Source organism: Medicago sativa, chromosome 3 (assembly GCF_051527215.1).
Source record: "Medicago sativa cultivar Bolivia chromosome 3, Bolivia_mono, whole genome shotgun sequence".
NCBI classification, from domain to species: domain Eukaryota; kingdom Viridiplantae; phylum Streptophyta; class Magnoliopsida; order Fabales; family Fabaceae; genus Medicago; species Medicago sativa.
Genome location: NC_140751.1, coordinates 15,431,164 through 15,451,010, shown reverse-complemented (window position 1 = coordinate 15,451,010; position 19,847 = coordinate 15,431,164). Strand labels below are relative to the sequence as shown.

Below are 19,847 nucleotides of genomic sequence, written 5' to 3'. Positions count from 1 at the left end.
AAAATGTTAACTTTTGCAATTTTAATAATTTAATTGTTTGGTAGCTCAACTAAATTAAGCTAATGGTTAAGGAGTTGGAGGTCCATGGTTTAGGTCGTGACAAGGAGAAAATACTAAAAAAAAAATTAACTTACTAACATTTGTCATTAAAAGATATATATTAGTCATGAAGGAAAATTTAAACAATAGACTTAGTATTTTATTTATATTGTATATATTAAATGTGATCAATTATTTTTATTAATACGCATAACTTAATAAATTTTGGTTAAAAAGTATGACATATCAATGTAAAACAATTTTAAACTAATATCTGATTAGAATCCACTACTTTTCCACATCACCTCACTTTTGTATCATTATGTTGAAATTATAGCATGAAAAAGTGTGGTTTCTCATTAAACATTAGTGTACAAGTATTTTTTACTGACTAGTATTACCATTGATCTTATATTTTACTAACTTTCAGATAGGCACTACGTTCCCGCCTATCTGCTTTTTTTATTGCACTGATGCGTATTAATTGTTAACAGTAAATTTTATAAAATTTATATTTTGATTAATATTATTTTGATTTTCATTAAAATTGTAGATATAAATATTTTGCACTTTGATATTGTAACAAGGTACACTTTTTCTGAATTGTGTTGGCTTTTTCTTAATTTTTTTAATTGTTATGCACTGGTCAGAATCTAACACAGAGTCTGATAGCAGCAGATAAGATAAAACACAATGATCGATATATATATATATATATATATATATATATATATATATATATAGAGAGAGAGAGAGAGAGAGAGAGAGAGAGAGAGAGCAGACACAAGCAATTATACTAGTTCCTCCTACAATCTAGGAGTAGTCCAATCCTCTTGCACTTCCAAAGGATTTTCACTATAATCTCATCTGATTACAAATTTCTCAAGGAGACAACCGAAAGATTTCCAAAATGATCAAGCACAAAAGCAAGAGACTTTCAATGCTCAATAACAACTGAAAGAGACTTCTAAATGATTATAAATAAAATAATTGTTCTTACACTTGATATACAATTAGAGGTGTTAACAATTAAGTACTATGCACTGATCAGAGTCTGATGAGTTGAACTATGTTGGCTTTTTCTAAGTTTTTCTAAGTGTTATGCACTGGTCAGAGTCTGTGGACTAGCTCATATACTACCATTTTTCCGTAATCACATTGTCCTTATGTTGGGGAGTTTATGTGGCCCGTGTAATATATTTCTACTCTCACTTTAAAGTTAAGATATTCTAAAACTTACAACATATTGAATACCTATGCTTCAACGAAATTGAATAAAGTCAAATAAGAATAAATCAAGTCTTATTATTTATTTTCATTGGTTAAATAATTTATTTACGCACAGTAAAGAATAAAAATAAGAGGGGTAAAAATGGAAAACTCCATATGAATGAAATTTGAAAATATGCAGATCAAATAAGAAGGATAATAAAATCTAATTTCAAATATAGTCATAAAAGGAACCAAATCTGCAATAACATCATTAACCAAAAATGACCCTCGCTAGCAATGTTTCATAAATTATTTGAAAACCATAATCAACAGAAAAACAAAGAAACAGATATAAAACTAATTGAACCGCCTTAAAGTTTGTCCAAATTATTTATGTTGCTATTTCCAAATCCAACATGCAGAACAACTTTGAACAATCATCATGTAAATAACCTTCTTCTGCACTGGTGAGCTTAACAGCCTGTCCTCACTTCTGAGTTTGGTGAGCCCATAACTGCTGGTACATCGACATTGTAGAAATGGGTTGGATAGTGTTATTGTATATTGCAGTCCCTTGGCTAAAAGGATTATTCTCTTTGTCACCTAAGGACTCAGATGAATGCCCTTGAGTGGTCACATTGGTTTGAGTCCCAACAGCAACAAGCTCAGGCAATGGAGCTGAAGAAAGTTCATTTCAGTTTATTCAGGCTAGCATTTTTTCCATCCAAAGTAAAGCTACCCACTATGACTTGTAAATGATTCATAAAATGTTAAAATTCTTAAAAAGTTATAAAACTAATGCAACAATGTTTCATTAATCCTTCTTGTAGAAAATACTATCAACACACAAGAACTTACTTTCAAATTGCGCATTTAAAAATCAACATGAATTATCTATCATTTGTGAGCAATACCTTTACTAATGATGCTGCAATAAGCATATCAGCAAATACACCTACCAAAAGGCGTGAATCAGTGTTTGCTAGAGACACCTTGAAGTAACTTATTCTTATATTGCAGTTGTTGTTGTCAGATACTTCTAAATTCCCATATAAGGATACAATTTCAAATTGACCCTATACCAAAAAAAGACATTATTGCAACAACATTAAACCAAATCATGTTTATTTATATAAATCAACTATCAAATTTAACATATTGGCATTTAGCACATTAAATTATGAAAAATTAAGCACAGACAATTAAAGATGGCGTAGAAAAAATATCATCCATGTGATTTATTACTCTCAAAATAACCATCGGAAGAAAAACTAGTAAAATTAAAGCTTACACACAAAAATGTAAGTGACACTTTTGAACAACTAAATAAGTGGTAATTAAGTAGATATGCTTAAATAGTGTTGTGTTTAGTGAATATCATAAACTAAACAATGCAAACATAGCATAAATAATGAGAGCAGAATATATCTGGCTACTCCATTCCATGTTATCAATGGATTCGCATTTCCTACAATCACAATTCATCACATTCACAACATGGCATTTTTGGGGGGCAATTTGTTAGCTTGTATTTTCACCAGCCTCATTTAGTGTGGTCAACATTAGTTGACTTTTACTCTTGCAACAATCGAAGTCTTTTCTTAAATCAAAGGAGTTCGATGAGATGTGGGGTCTTAGCATAAAAAGTCTTAAAGCTTTGAGGTTCGATAAGACACGGAGCAAGAAGCGAAGCCGTCGAAGTCAAGCAACCGCCTCTGAAGCGGGAAGATTCAAATTTCAAAAGAGAAGCGGTTTCCTCAAGGGAGAACGTGGGAGACAAGCGGTTGTCTGCATGGAAGGAGTGTTGATCCTGGGATTAGTTTCTTTCCAATTATTTCCAATGTATAAATAGTAGTTTTCCATAGGGAAAACGGGTCACAAATCGCCTATACAGAATTCTAAAATACTTGAAGTACTGGCGAGAGAGAAAAGAGACATAAAGAATGTATGTATAGGATTTGTCAAACCACTTTTACTTTTAATGCACTTGCATTTGCACTTTTTCTTTTCTTTAAGTTTCTGCAATTTAAACTTAATGCATTAAAACCTGTCGAAAGACGCCACACGGTCTCGTCCCATTCGTTAAGCAACCTACGAACTCGATGAACGCACAACAACAAAATGCACAACATGTCATAGGATCTCTAGTTTGGTCCTGCTTGTTATAATCAAAACCAGTCGATATTTGTTTGCCATAAACACCGACAAACAGAGGGAGAGTGTGATATGTGCTTCTAAGATTCATAGATGAGTACGTGGACCTTTAAGACATTGGGACTACACTGATCGAAATTTAGGAAAGCTAACTTAAGTTTATATTTCAACTACCTCTGATAAAGTAAGACCCTAAACGTACGTCCGTGTGATCAGTAGGTGCAACTCGACAGCTGGAGGGGAATAATGAGCACAAATCTCTAAGAGAGTAAGGCCCCACACGTACCATCCCCGTGTGATTAGCAGATGCAACTTGACAGCTGATAGGTAGTAAGACCCCATGAACTGATCACTTAGATAGATAATGATTAATAACATGAATAAGACTTGACTGTTACGTGATTCTAGCAATTAAATAGAGAGGATTTGAATCATAACCGCCACTAACATTCTGCAATCAAAACAGGTAAACTATGCCATGTTGCAAACAGATTAACTTTGAAAAACTCTAAACCCTTATCTCTTTTATTTTATTTTGCTCCCAAATAAGTAACGTGAATCGTTTGGTTGAAACAACAATCCATGTGGATACGATACTCTACTTATCTTTTTAGTATTTGGTAAACGATTTGATACACTTGCCTAATCCGACCATCAAGTTTTTGGCGCCGCTGCCAGGGATTGTTTATATTTTCGATTAAGCAATTTAAATTACTTATCCGTAATTGTTTATATTTTATTTTTTTAGTAATTTATTTATTTTGAAAAAGAGAGAGAGAGAGAGAGAGAGAGAGAGAGAGAGAGAGAGAGAGAGAGAGAGGGAGGGAGGGAGGGAGGGAGGGAGGGAGGGAGTATAGTAAGCATAATAATTATAACAACAATTATTATTATTTACAGTCACTCCTTGAACAATGTTGCTTGGGTATATTTGTTTATGATTGTTTCAAGAAACAAATCATGGATTATTTTACAATAAACCAGTTCAATCATTACAACAATACATACCCTATTGTGTTTCATGAATCTGATACATAATCTTGGGACTACGAGCAGAACACACAATTTGATATGGCAAAAGCTACACAAAATGTGATAGCTGAAACAACTAGATACATGAATGAGTACTATGAACACGTTAAGAGAGCAAGTGAAGAACAATGCACTATCATCCATCAAATAGGTTGAAGCCCAATACCACTTCAAAGGAACCAAGTTGGAGTAAGACATGACAGTCAGTAAGACAATTGGACCGTCACATATGCATAATCAGCCTAACCATAATTCAAAAATAGAGAAAAAAAACAATTGGAGAAAATATTGTCAAAGGGATTAGCTTGTCTCGATTAATTTGGGCCTTGCACATTTTATAAGAGACCAAAATAGGTTTCTACTAACATTTTTTTATCAAAATTTTATCAAAACTTCCATTATTTTTGCGTTAAAAAAAAAAAAAAAAACAGCCATTAACTCTTTTTTTTTTTTTTTCCTACAAAACTACCATTATTCTTACTAATGCTTATTTAACGGAGCACACCACAAAATTTAATCCCAAGTCTAACACCATTAAATGCTACCCTGAGAAAAACCCTAGCTACTTCGTTTTTTTATTTTTTTACTGCCACTGTAATCAATAGGCGCTCCAAAGTATGCTTTAGCCGATTTACAGCATCAACATGCATTCATCCAACGCCACTTCGCCTCCAACTCCAAAAACCACTGAAAGCTATTGCCGCAAAAGTAAAAGTGAAAAGAGAAAACCCTTCAGCAGCAACATGACACTCTTCTTAAGAAAGGCAATCAAGAAATCAATGGAGAAGAAGGGAGGTAAGGAGGCTGAGATTGCCAAGACCTTGATTAGAATTAGGCATAAGCGCTCAGGAAAAGGAGATCTTCGTCCTCGTCGTCGCGCCTTTCGAATTCGGCCATCTAGGTTATCTACCATGTCTGATGCCCATGAGTCTCCCATCACACAACCAGCTCAGATTAGCCCTAATTCTGAAGACAATCCACCAGGTCAGATAAGCCCTAATTCTCAAGACAACCCAAATCATTCATCTGTTTGTCTAGGTTTAGATTCCATTGATGAACATTAATAATATGTATCTGAAAGAATTCACCTAAAATGTAACTATTAAGTCTGTATTAAAAAGTAGATTTGTTTGTAATAAATAAAGATGGATTTGTTCGAATTGTAGATTTATTATGTGTTTTAAAGCATTTTATATTAAGCCAGATGGGTGATTCAATTAATGAAAATTTAGAATTCAATGGATTCACTGAGTGATTCAATTTTTTAGTTGTAAATTCTGTAGTTAATTCAAAGATTTGTGCCCGAACTAAAACCAAAAGTACAGATCAAGGGGAAACAACACAGACCAGAACAAAATTTACTCAACCCGGAGGGTGGTGATTGGTGGATGGTTGGATTTGTTATGGTAGTGTGATTTATGCTCAATTGAACCAAACTGATTTGCAAAACTTATCATAAGTGAAATGGGAATTGGTGAAAATCCATTATTTTGGAGTGAATTATGGACAGGTAACCAACGAATCAATTTTCAATTTCCTAAACTGTATGGATTGGCTATTGCAGAATAAGATACAGGCGGGCAACAGGTCGGAGTTGGCAGCCAAATCTGAACGGCGATATAAGATATGGAGCAGTTTCTGTTTGAGATACAGCTGCTGCAAGGCGTGTCAGATGTTGTAAAATGGTTGCCGGACGAGTGAAATGGGTTCTCCGTAAAAGGATTTATCAAGAGATGTGCAATTTACGTTTTCACAATGATTTCGACGATGAATTCTAGGCAGCCAGCCGTACAGGAATTATGGCTAACAACAGTGCCATCCAATTAAATTTGCATGTTTGGTTGGGGAGTCTTACAAGATAGACTTCGAACCGTGTCAAATTATGGAGAAGACGGGTTCATCCGCAATGTGCATTGTATTTTCTGTTTTAATGAAATTGAAGCCGCAAGTCAATTTCTGGATTTGACATTCAATTGGCTGCATTGGAAGGTAACTGGATGCGGAGATGAATTGGTCGAGAGTTTTCTTCTATTAAACTCGTTATGCATAAGAAATGAAAGAGTAGCTCATTTTATTAGGTTAATAACAGCGTAAATCTATTTGGTTGGAGTGCAACGATATCCTCCTTAACCGGAAAATTGTCAACATGTCAGAGTAGTAGATCGTATCGAGTAGATGTCATGGTCATGGTTTATTTGTCGAGATGGTAGAAGTAAAAATCTTCTTTTCTCATATTGGTGGCTAAATCCACATACTTGCTTTCAATATATTTGTTTTTGAGTACTCATTTCAATAAATCTTATAAATAAATAGGTCACAAGTCACCGCTATTTTTCATGTTCTATGGTCTTTGATGTAACAGTCATATTCGGAAGTCGATCATATCCTGCCTTTGGAATTTAGCCATCCATCATGTGCTTCATCTAACGGTTGAGAGTTCATAGAAAATAAATAAGCAAAAAGCAGCGGTTTTGAAAAGAGAGAAAACAAGTGGATGAACGGTCGAGCTGGGAGCCGATTTCGATCCTCTCCATCCTCTCATTCTATCCTTCTCCTTCCTTCACCAAATTCTATCTTTCTATCTCTAAATTTTAGAAAGAAGATCAAGAGAGAGAATAAAAAAAGAAGATCAAGAGAGAAAAAGAAGATCAAGAGAGGGAGATACACAAGTTGGAGAAGGAGGGGGAAGGAGAGGATCCAAATCGGTTAATTTCATCCTTAAACTATGGGTTGGTTGATATCAATAATAGTACTAGTTCAACCTCTTAAACTTATTTATTTACTTAGCACCTAATAAATATCATTCAAGCTCGGTTACTACTCAGCACATCAAACATAATGGAGTATATATTAAAATCGTTTTAACTTGGAAACCTGCTCTTAAATCTATAAAGCAAATGTCGATGCGACTAAATTATAATTGTGAATATGGGCTTTTAGTTGTATAATTAGAAATTAGTAGGGCTGTTCAAATTTAAATTGTTGTCAAATTTAAAAGTTAGCTGAAAGATGTTAATAGTTCTCAATTGTGTGATTCTCTTTACGCTTCAAAGAGTGTTAAGTATGGAGAGTTGAGTTTTATGGGAGCTAGTTATAATACACTAATAAAAGCATAGGTAAAAGGTAAAACAAAAAAATAAAGGATAAATTATCGTGAAAAAAACTAGATATTAATTGATTGTGTGTGTATTTAAAAACAAAACTAAACCTATTAGCCAAAACATCGTGGTCTACAAAATTCAATCTCGTTCAGTTATTTTCCTTTTTCTAAAATGTTATTTGTTCCTTTTTAGGTAAAGGCTCAATTGTAGTTGATTCAGAAGAAAATGATGAGTGTTTGGTTTGTAAGAAAAGACCAAGACCCAGTTTAATCCAGAATAATGAACCATCTGATCCCATGACGCCAAAGATCAACAAGAAGCAGTTAACAGATGCAGCGCAGACGGCAGCAAAGAGAAAGAAAAGGACCAAGGTAGCAGAATTGTTTTTTACTATTGTTATAATCTTAACAAAATATATACTTGGCCTCTTAAGAAATAAATCTTTCCAGCTTCACTAATCATTTATTTTTCTTTGGTATTGCAGAGGAAGATATTTTCTCAACAAGCACCAAAGGAGAATGTGGTAATAGCATATCCTCAAATGACTAGGGCTACACCTAGAACCTCCACCGAGATAAATTGTTTGTTTGATCACTATAGTGATTAAGTTTGATTTTACTTAGTCTGATAACAATCCATAATCTTCATGCATTTTTTTACTTTCAGGTTGATGGGTCTTCAATTCCTGAAAAATGCCAATCGCCCAAGATCAGCGAGAACCAGCCATCCGAAGCAACACTGACATCGGTAGAAAGAAAGAAGAAGACCAAGGTAACCATATTTGTTTTACCCTTGTTATAACCTTTACGGCTACATGATATTTCCTTCTTCTCTAATCATTTCTTTTTCTCTTGTCTTGCAGAGGGTGAAATCCTCTCATCAAGCACCAATAGAGAAGATGTTAACCCTAAATCCTCAAATGGCTAGGGAAACACCTAGATCCACAACCATGGTTAATTTCTTGTTTGACTAATGATTAATTTTTCCTTTACTCGTTCGGATAAAAGTCTTCAATATTTTTGCATGTTTTTAATTTCAGGTCTGTGGGTCTTCTATTCTTGAACAATCACAATCGCCAATCAGCAAGAAACGGTTAGCCAAAGCAGCATTAGAAAGAAAGAAAATGACCAAGGTACCTCGATTGTCTTACCCTTACAACTTTATGATCTTTCCTGCTTTGCTAATCATTTTTTATGTTGTCTTTCAGAAGGTGAAATCCTCTCAACAAACACTGAAAGAGAAGGAGGTAACCTCGTATCCTCAATCAACTAAAGCAACACCTACTTAATGATTACTCCCTCCGGTCCTTATTATAAGAAAAAGTTGACTTTTTAAGTTCATAGAATAATTAATGTATCTTATTGTAAATATAGACTAGATACATCACTTATACAATGAACCAAAAAAGTCAATTGTTTCTTATAATAAGGACCGGAGGGAGTAATTTTTACTTTAGTTAGTCAGGTAACGATCCTTAATATTTTAGCATCTCTGAACTATCAGGTTGGTGGGTCTTCAGTTACTCAACCATCACCTCCAACGCCGATTATTTCAGAAGATAAGTTGAGCAGATACTTCTCTGAAGTTGACTTTCCAACATCGGTCTCTTTGTCTATTCAGGAGTACATTGACAAACTTAATTCGGCGTTTCGAGGACAAATTCCAACTAGCCAAGATGAAGTGACGGCCTTGATGACTCAAATGTTTAGGCTCGGATCAGCCAAGGAAGTGGCCTTTCCTCAACAAATAGTCTTTAACCAGATAGCACTTCGACTAGGTGATATGTCGACAAGCTCCTTATACTTCAAATATCAACATCATCATGCCACAAATAATCTTCAGAGGTTACAAGAAGAGAGGGCTTTTATCAAGAAAATGTATGCAGAGCTTGATGAGGAGAAAAAGGAGACCCTGCAAAAACAAAAGAAGATTGAAGATAGGATGACGTCCTTAAAGGAGAAGCAGGAGAAAATTAAGAAAGAGCTAGAGCAATTGAAGCCAAAATCTTTGCAACTAGCAACAACATTGAAGAAGATCAACATCAAGAGAACTAGCTTATACACTGATTTAACCCACGTTGATGACAAGTTGAAACCCTTGTTGGACCAAACGCAAGACCTAGAGATAGACTTCCAAAGGGAATGGGAACAAATAAGGGCTTCCCTTGAACAAGTTATGGCATCAAAACATTTTCCTTCGATTGAACCATCACGTCCTGATGTAGCCGAGCAACAGATAAGTTCAATTGAACCAGCAAGTCCTGATGTAGTCGAGCAACAGATGACTTCATTTGAACCATCACGTCCTGATGTAGCCGAGCAACAGATAACTTCAATTGAACCATCACGTCCTGATGTACTCGAGCAACAGATGACTTCATTTGAACCATCACGTCCTGATGTAGTCGAGGAACAGATGACTTCAATTGAACCATCACTTCCTGATGTAGTCGAGCAACAGATGACTTCAATCGAACCATCACTTCCTGATGTAGTCAAGCAACAGAAAACTTCAATTGAACCCACACGTCCTGATGTAGTCGAGCAACAGATGACTTCAATTGAACCATCACTTCCTGATGTAGTCGAGCAACAGATGACTTCAATTGAACCATCACGTCCTGGTGTAGTCGAGCAAAAGATGACTTCAATTGAACCATCACGTCCTGGTGTAGTCGAGCAAAAGATGACTTCAATTGAACCATCACGTCCTGATGTAGTCGAGCAGCAGATAACTTCAATTGAACCATCACGTCCTGATGTAGTCGAGCAGCAGATAACTTCAATTGAACCATCATGTCCTGGTGTAGTCGAGCAACAGATAGCTCATATAGTCAAGAAATCAGAGACAACCTTGGTTGAGCAACCAGAGGTTCCTAAAGTTGGAGAAGTGGCAATTGAAGAAAACAGGTTGGAAGATATCGCCACTGTTTCAAGTCCTTCTCTTCACCAAGATGAATAAACTGTAAAATTAGGAGAAGATATAATTCAAGGCCAAACCTCTTAAGATTTTTTGTAATTTTTCTTTTGGTTATACTAAAGTGATGACTAAAGTTATTGCCGAAAGATTGCACCCTATTCTCTCTCATGTGGTGTCACATACTCAAAACAGTTTCAACCCAAACATGTTTTCTATATGAGTAATTTGAAGGGTGCAAAGACTATCTGATAGGGAAACTGTATTCATCAGAGTATATGATATGATTGTTGTATTTTTATTTTTAATTTATTTTAAAAATATCCTTCAAAAATTAATTATATCAGTTAGTCTTGTTGGTGGCTAAGTCTTGTACCAACATGTATTGTTGCCTAATCAATATGCACGTTTACAATTAATATACTTGGTCTTCATATTAATTGGAAAAACGGTTTTGTTCACATACCCTTAATAAGAAAATTAGGACAGTTAACCTTGATATTTAGGTTTTAATGGGTTATATATATGGGATAAGAGGGGTATGAGAGGGTAAGATATAATATTGCCTAATCAATATGCACGTTTACAATTAATATACTTGGTCTTCATATTAATTGGAAAAACGGTTTTGTTCACATACCCTTAATAAGAAAATTAGGACAGTTAACCTTGATATTTAGGTTTTAATGGGTTATATATATGGGATAAGAGGGGTATGAGAGGGTAAGATATAATACAAAGTATAGTAGCATCTTCATTCTCTTATTCTTATTTTACTGGATTTCTATTAACAAAATTAAGTTCCCTTGAACATTTATAAGTTGTTGTATTCTAAATGGTACTAGATGTGAAACTAATGAATTAGGTAATCTATCTGTGGTGGCGAAATATGTATAGCAAAACTATTTGGTGCAATTTATGCATGTTATGAATTGACGGTTGCGAGATACTAAATTTTAATGAAACTGATATGTTGAAATTTGGTTATAAATATTTACATCCCTTAATAACATATTATCTTAATTTATTTACATCCCTTACATAGAATGATTGAATCTGTATGATGTTTTTCAATGTTATAGTTTCTATTTTACAACCCTATTAAATTTGGTATTTACGTAATTTGTAAATTCAAGTTGATGTGTGTATATCATGAGAACACTAACTTGAGAAGATTTATACCAGTCACACATGATAAAAGAAATTAGATTATTAATATTATGTATCTTAATGATAGTCTAGTATCTTATTGAATCTAGGTGGAATTATAATTTTTTTCATTATATATATTGATACTATCTAAAATATAATAGAAAAACTATTTGGAGGATTTTTTTATTATGGAATATTATTTAATTATATTATTGGCGACAAAATTGTGAAATCCAGGAAGATACATACATGATATGCATATGTGAAACAAGTGTAATGTAATAGAGATTGTTGTGGTTTAAAAATAATCTAAGTAGACATGTGTATATTTTTGTGGCAATTGTTAAGATCATGAGATATTTTGAATACCATAAAATATAATATGGTATATTGTGAATTATTCATTGTATTAAAATAATACAATGATGTTTTTTTTTTTTGAAGAAAATAATACAATGATGTTTTGAAATGAAAATACTCTCTTCTGTCACATTTATAAGCAACTTGTGTTTTCAGATTTATTAAATAACTAATGTATTTAGACTATATTATAATCCAGATACATCAGTTAATTAATGAATTTAAAAAAGGAAAAGTTGCTTATAAATATGACCGGATGGAGTATGTATTTGTGTGGATTTATTTTCCCCAATGTAGGGGTGTCGTCACTTTAAAAATTATTCAAACAGACTTGTATAAAAGTTCACACATGAGTTTATATTTATTCAATGTGGGGGCTTTGTCGCTTGGAAGCATTTCCATGTAGACCCGTGCAATAAATTTAAACTTGGTTTAAATTTTCTCTTATGTGAGGGTGTTGTTGCTTAGAGTTTATGTAAGAAGACTCAGTGGCGGAGCCAGAAAAAAAAAAACTCAGGTAGGCCACTAAAATTAATTATAATATATAAACACAAATTAGAGTTGTAATAAGTATTAAGTACGAAATTGAAATGACGGAGTTTGACTAAAAAGTTAGGGTGGATACTTAAATAATTACGTATTTAACAAGTATTATAAATTATGAAACTTTTTTTTTGTACATTACGACTGTTAACTGAGAGAATTTTCAGTTGACAGAACAATATGCGGGAGATTTGAAACTCATGCAAATTCGAAGGTCTATAAGTCTCCTCTAACATGCCAAGTATAAACATCACAAAAATCATGTATGCCACTTTTGAAACCACGGAAATCTATAACCGTTTAAAAATTGTTTAAAGTCTCGCAAAATAGACCTACAATTGAATTATTTAAATTTTTCGGGTGAGCCACTACACCACTTTGTGGAAATTTGGATCAGGCGAAACCTAAAACCGACACAAAATTGTTTAAAATATTGCAAAATAAACCTATGATCGTTAATTTTTTAATTTTTCCGGGTGAGCCGTGGCCCACTCTAGCCCATGAAGGGCTCCTCCACTGAGAAGACTTATGATAATCTATCGTAGATGTTGATTTGGTAATATATATGAGATACTGACTGATAGACGTCTTAGTCAATTTATTATTTATAATGCGTCAATATACTAAAAAATATATATACATCGAGGGCGTGGATTTATGTCCAATACAGACTTAGAGAGTGATGGTAACCCAACATAGATTGTGAAAAATCACAAGACTATGTTCATAAGGGTAAGAACAAGTCACTTGTCAATTTGTTGAGACACTATCCATTTTAACAGAGGCGGAGCGCTTCATGGACTGGGGTAGGCCACAGCCCACCCGGAACAATTAAAAAATTAACGATGGTAGGTCTACTTTGCGAGATTCGAAACAATTTTGCTATGATTTTAGTGTTCGGTAGATCTAAATCCCCATTAATTGGTGTAGTGGACCACGTACAAAATTAAAAAATTAAAAATCATGGGTCTATTTTCTGAGGTTTTAAATAATTTTTCAACGCGGTTTGGGTTTTCGGCGGTTCCAAAAGTGATATATGTGATTTTTTCATGTATGTCTGTTGGAATTGTTTCGAAAAAGCAGCATCTATGTTGCACTTTATACGACCTTGCGTAGGTGGCTGCCACTGCTGTACAACATGGGCCAAAAGCAATGGTTGTTGTTGCTGGACTTGTTGCTGAACCGAAACAGGTTGCAGCTGATTTGCACCTGCATACACAGAAGTTTTAGAAGACCGGAAATTCGCTGCCTACCAATCATATAAGAGCTCGGGCTTTGTCAACAAAATTAGCACTTAAGTCATCAAGATCTTCCCACACTTTTAAGATTTATGTGTTTCCACAAAAAGAGTTAAAATATGTTGAAATGTCAAATGATTAAGATGAGACAATATTGATTTTTTCTTGTTCATTAACTTTCATAATTATATATAGAAGATTTTATTCAAAAGAGTGTCTGTCCAAATATATACTATCAAGCTACTAAATAATAAGTCAAGATCATCTCCATTTTGAGTAAAGGAGGTTTCATTTCAGGTTGTGGTGGAGTGATTTGGGAAAGATGGAAACTAGTTGTACAGCTTCACATATTTGCTAGGCCGCATTAGTATAATGTTAGCGATAACCTTTGTTGGGAGCTCATGTAAACGTAACTTGTTAACCGGTGCCCCTAGAGTACTGGTTAAGGAATCCAAAAATATATTTTTTGTTTTGGAAATATAAGTTTTTGCTTTTTATTAAATAATAATTACATCACTTTTTAATAAAAACTTACTTCTTTTGTTTGCTTAACCAATGCCTTTGGGGCACTTTTCAGCATCCTTCTTAATATAAGAACATCTTATGCTGTGGAAAATAACTTTCTGCCCTTTAATGAATGATTGCCACGTCGCCCTTTTAAGGGTAAATTTTGTCTTAATATTACTTTTTGCAACTAAATAATGACTTTTAATTCAGTTTAGTTACATTGCTCTTCATAGAAAAAAATCACCTGCAATCCAACTAAAAAACTGACGTGCTCATCCTATTACAACTAAAAAGTTCACCTTTGCTTGTGACAAAGTACAAAGTCAGACTTTACATCATCAATCAACTACTACACTCTTCTCAATGCATCACTAATACCAATTTCAAATGTTGGGAGCCAAATTTTCAAATTTAAATTTCAAATTTAAATTTCAAATTTCAATACTTTATTATATAAGATGCTATACTCGGTCACAATTTTCTACTTCTTTCTCTCCCTTTTTCTTACCTATATTGCATCATCTTCTCCACTTTTCTAATCTTCATTTTCTTTTCTTATTTTTTTGTAGGAACGTTTACTTTTTTTTTTATTGATGAAGAACACCACACCGATAAAGGAAGAACACCAGTAAGGTAACAAACTCTTTCTTTTCTATGCAAAATTGTATTCATCCTTCTTTAAGTATTTCTCTTTGCAAGCTTGTCTTCTTTATTCTTTATGTCCTTTTTATCATCATCTTAAAACAAGAATTAAGCTTCTATTTTTCATCTGCATGAACATAACAAAATTATTTTCAAAATATACCGAACAATATTCATATTCAAACTAATAATAGAGATTTGTATTATTTTAAATCTTTTTCAAAATACTTATGTTCTTAAAAAAAAATTACTTTTCTTTTTTCTTTTTTTGACAGAAACAAGAGAGAAGAAATAAAGTCGATGGATATTACTATCAAAGAGCAAGAACAATGAAAAAATGAAGATGAATACAAGATCTTCTAAGATGTGACTATATGGAAAGAAAACACCAGAGGTAAAAAAGTGATTCTCTTCAGCAAACTTCAAACAAAGAAAGAAGACACCAGTAAGTAATTTACTCTTTCATAATCGAACATGTACCTCTTTTTCAAAAAATACATGTACCTATTCTTTGTTATTTGTATTTATCTTCCTTCAACTACAATATTTTGATCTATAAATGTTTTTGCAGGAAAGTTGAATAGAGTTCTTGACTCTTCAGCAAACTACACAAAAATATAGGAGACATCAGTAAGTAAATGAAGAGAAAAACAAATTAATTAGTTTAGTACAGAAATCCTCAACAAAATAAATAACCAGCTTAAGTATAAAATTCTTGCTGGAAATGATGTATCAGTGTCTTGTATGTTGCTAATAAGATTGAAAAATATTAAATTTTGCAGGAAAGTTGAATGATGTTCTTATCACTTTAACAAACTACAAAGAAAGAGATGCTTAAATACAAGATAAAGGAAAACCGAGAAGAGTTTGATTAGTATATTCTTGTGTGATTTTATATTGTTTTTAAGAAATGAAGAAGATAAATACATAAGAAAAAAGTGTAGTTGTGATGTGTATACAAATTATTATATTTTAAGGAAATGGCGTGTGTTAAATGTAATTATCTACTAATTGTATTTAGTGTACAAAAAACAGTATTAGTTTTTTAGAACACTTCATTAAAAAAAACATTTTTTTTTGGTAGATGAGGAACACTATATTTAGTTAGCATTATATATTAAATGTTGTGATGAATATCTCTTTTTGAAAAATTGATTTTAGTAATGAGGTGATGAATAATATGTGGTTGTTTTTTTAATAAAGGTTGCATCAAGGAGGTTGTGGTGTGTCCGGAAGGTGGCCACTGGCCTGTGTTGGTGGTTTATGGTGAAGAAGAAGAAAGCATAAAAAGAGATGAGGGAGATGAATTTGTTTGGGTAAAAAAAAATGAATAGTTGATTTGTCATTGATGTGTGGTTAAATGTTATGACATATCACATGAGAGTAATCTGATGTGTGATAAAAAAAAACTTTCTTTTTTAGTTTGAATAAAAAATAGTTGGGATTTATGACAAAAAAATTGAGTGGTGATAATTATATTTTTTGGTATAATGTGTGGGATGAAATTTGTATTCGATTTCAATTAAACTTCAGACCAAAAAGCATATGGTAGTACAGAAGAGAGAAAAAGAAGGAGGAGAACTTACAATAGCATTAACCGGAATATAAATTCATGCCATTACTACTAATAAACAATGGTGATTTCAAACATAGAAGCAAAATCAGAGACAAAATGTGAGGGTCAGTCAGAACATGGGATTTAGATTGAAAAGAATCTCAGGGTCAAGCATAGTATCTGCAATGAAGGGAAATAAAGGATTAAAACAATCTATGCAACACAAAACACAAATTATCTCAGTGATATCAATAATCTCATATTTGAACTAGACAAGGGTTAAGGTCTCAAACACCAGAATATAACATACAAATATTTTTCCTCATTTTATTTTTGAAAAAACAACATCTTTTATTAGTTTAGGTTTAGATTTTAGTCTCAAGATTTAATAAGAAAGTTTAGTGCTTAAATAAAATTGAACAGTCCAACACCATACACTAGAGCCTGAGTCTTCTGTTTAAAAAAAAATAAAAAAATAATCCACACTTAAAATTCAGAAAAATAAAATAAAAAACACAAAATAAATAAGATGAAGTTTTGATCAAGATTTTGTAAAAAGAAAATTCATATCCAAGAAAGTTTAGATCCAAAATCTAGAGTTTTATTTGTTGTTTTGTTGTTGTTGCATGTGAGTGAAGAAGTCATGCGGATTAGTGCCTAAATCATGATGAAATAGGTCTAACAGAGAGCTTACATGATGAAGGTTCCAGATCTGTTGTCCTAAACCCCATGCATGAGATCGAAAATGGTGTTTTGGCGGCGGTGCTACAGTGTCAGTATTATGGTTTTGAAAAAAGGAACATATGAGAGGAAAATAAAAGATGATATAGTGAGAATGGTAGTGTTGTAATGGACATTGGAGGCCAAATGGTGGTGGGGCGCGGCCACAGCCCATGGAAGAAGAAGAGAGGTGGCCATGGTTGTTTGGAGAAGAGAGAACGTTCTGATAAGTGAGGAGGAAGAGAGAGAAAAGTAAAATTCAATGTGTTTGTCTGTGTGGTGTGAGTTAAAGGTATAAAAGAAAAAAATAAAATAAATATAAAATGTGTGGGTGAGGATTGAGGAGTCATCTGCAGCTTATTTTTTACGTACATTTTCTTTTTTTTAAGGAAATTTAATTTTACATGTATAAGTGTTTGTGTTTTAATATTATAAATCAATGTCAACTATGGTTTCCGTTAAAAAAATCAATGGCATTTATATTAGGAAAAAAAAGATCTATGCCAATTTAAGTAATAAAAACTCTTTCTTTCAAAATAAAAAGTAATTAATTGTGAAATTTAATTATTTATATTAAGAAAAAAAAGATCCATTCCAATTTAAGTAATAAAAACTCTTTCTTTCAAAATAAAAAGTAATCAATTGTGAAATTTAATTATTTACAATTATATTACTATTATCAACCGAAGTACTAATACTATTGATAACTAAATGCTACTTCACATTCTTATTAGGCTTAAATAGGTATTTCGTCCCTGCAAGATAATTGGGTATCGACTAAAAGTTCAAAAATAACTGAAAATGCATGGGAGAAATTGACATTGATTAAATATAACTATCTTGCACAAGATAAGTTGTCATTAAGAAAATGCACAAGAGAAGTTGACATTGATTAAATTAAATTATTATAGACTTGACAAGTTTTCAGCAATTAAAATTCAAAATGAACTAAAATGCACGAGATAAGTTATCACTGGCTAAACTAACTTTGATACACGAGACAAGTAGTCAATATCGTAAAAAATAATAAAATGTTTTTCATTATTAGTAATAAAAATTCAGACAAATTAAATTTTACTTCGTTGATATTTTTAGTAAATTAGATTTAATTATTACAAATATAAATGAAAGACAAAAAAATTCTTAATAAAAATGATTTAACTATTAAATTAAAATCTTGGTGTACCGGGACACTTCAATTTTTGGGTGTAACATAGTATTTGCCTTAAATTAAACTATCATGTACTTCGAAAGTTTTCACTAATATAATTTAAGAATAAACTCAAATGCACGGGATAAACTGTCGTTGACTAAGCTAACTTTGATACACTGGACAAGCTATCGTTTATAAAAAAATCCGGTCCTACTAAAATGTTTATGCTATTTGGAATATCATCTCACTTCAATTCTACAATTATATTGTATCCTCATCAACAAAAATGGACGAAATATGTGTACTTTGACTAAATTTGGTTAATAGCTGAAATGCATGGGAACAATGGGCATCGACTAAAATTTCAAAGTTATTTGAAACGGACAAGATAAGTTGTCATTGACTACACCAACCCTGATTGACTGGACAAATTTTCATTTATAACAGAGTTTCTACTGTTTAGAATCACCTTCCTTCAATTCTACAATCACATTTGACGCTCATCAACTAAAATGGACAAGATGAGTGGGCATTGACTAAAAGTTAAAAAATAACTAAAATACATGAGAGAAATTGACATTGATTAAATACAACTATCTTGCACAAGACAAGCTGTCATTAAAAAAATACACAGGATAAGTTAACATTGATTAAATTAAACTATCATGAACTTGACAAGTTTTCAGCAAAAATATTTTGTACCGAACTCAAATGCACGAGATAAGTTATCACTGACAAAACTATAACTTTGATACACTCTTAACTATTTGACTTAAATTAAACTATCATGCACTTCAAAAATATTTACTACTATAATTTAAGAATTAACTCAAATGCACGGGACAAGTTCTCATTGACTAAACTAACTTTGATATACGAGATAAACTGTCGTTTATAAAAAAATTAGTCCTACCAAAGTGTTTATATTATTTGGAATATCACCTAACTTCAATTCTACAATTATATTGCATCTCATCAACAAAAATGGAGGAAAGAAGTGGAATTGCACTAAATTTAGTTAATAACTGAAATGCATGGGAAATGTGGGCATTTACTAAAATTTCAAAGTTAAATCATATGGACGGGATAAATTGTCATTGACTACACTAACCCTGATTCACGGGACAAGTTGTCATTTATAAAAGAGTTTTCTACCGTTTAGAATAGCACCTTACTTCAATTCTACAATGACATTGAACAATCATCACCTAAAATGGCCATGATAATTGGGAATCGACTAAAAGTTCAAAAATAACTAAATTACGTGGGATAAATTGACATTGATTAAATACAACTATCTTGCACATGACAATCTGTCACTAAGAAATTGCACAAGAGTAGTTGACGTTGATTAAATTAAACTACCATGAACTTGACAAGTTTTCACTAATAAAATTTCAAAATGAACTCAAATGCACGGGATAAGTTGTCACTAGCTAAACTAACTCTGATACACGAGACAAGTAGTCAATATCACAAAATATAATCAATATTTTTCATTATGAGTATAAAAAAATTAAATTTTA

At 32.5% G+C, this 19,847-nt stretch overlaps 2 long non-coding RNA genes and 1 pseudogene across 3 annotated transcripts; 2 read left to right on the top strand and 1 right to left on the bottom strand.

Annotated features, from left to right (window-relative positions):
- Nucleotides 1–5,015: 5,015 nt before the first annotated feature.
- On the top strand, nucleotides 5,016–10,651 carry LOC146936054 (uncharacterized; annotated as a pseudogene).
- Nucleotides 10,652–14,393: 3,742 nt separating this feature from the next.
- LOC146936052 (uncharacterized) lies at nucleotides 14,394–17,439 on the bottom strand. Of its 2 annotated transcripts, XR_015030445.1 has the most exons (4): nucleotides 17,143–17,439; nucleotides 16,480–16,628; nucleotides 15,374–15,498; nucleotides 14,394–15,020 (listed from the first exon to the last, which is right to left on the bottom strand). It is a non-coding gene; the product is annotated as an uncharacterized LOC146936052 (long non-coding RNA). The 2 variants fall into 2 exon arrangements; XR_015030444.1 differs by having other exon boundaries at nucleotides 14,394–15,498.
- LOC146936053 (uncharacterized) lies at nucleotides 14,749–16,366 on the top strand. The gene is made up of 4 exons (XR_015030443.1): nucleotides 14,749–14,884; nucleotides 15,169–15,338; nucleotides 15,465–15,523; nucleotides 15,676–16,366. It is a non-coding gene; the product is annotated as an uncharacterized LOC146936053 (long non-coding RNA).
- Nucleotides 17,440–19,847: the final 2,408 nt, after the last annotated feature.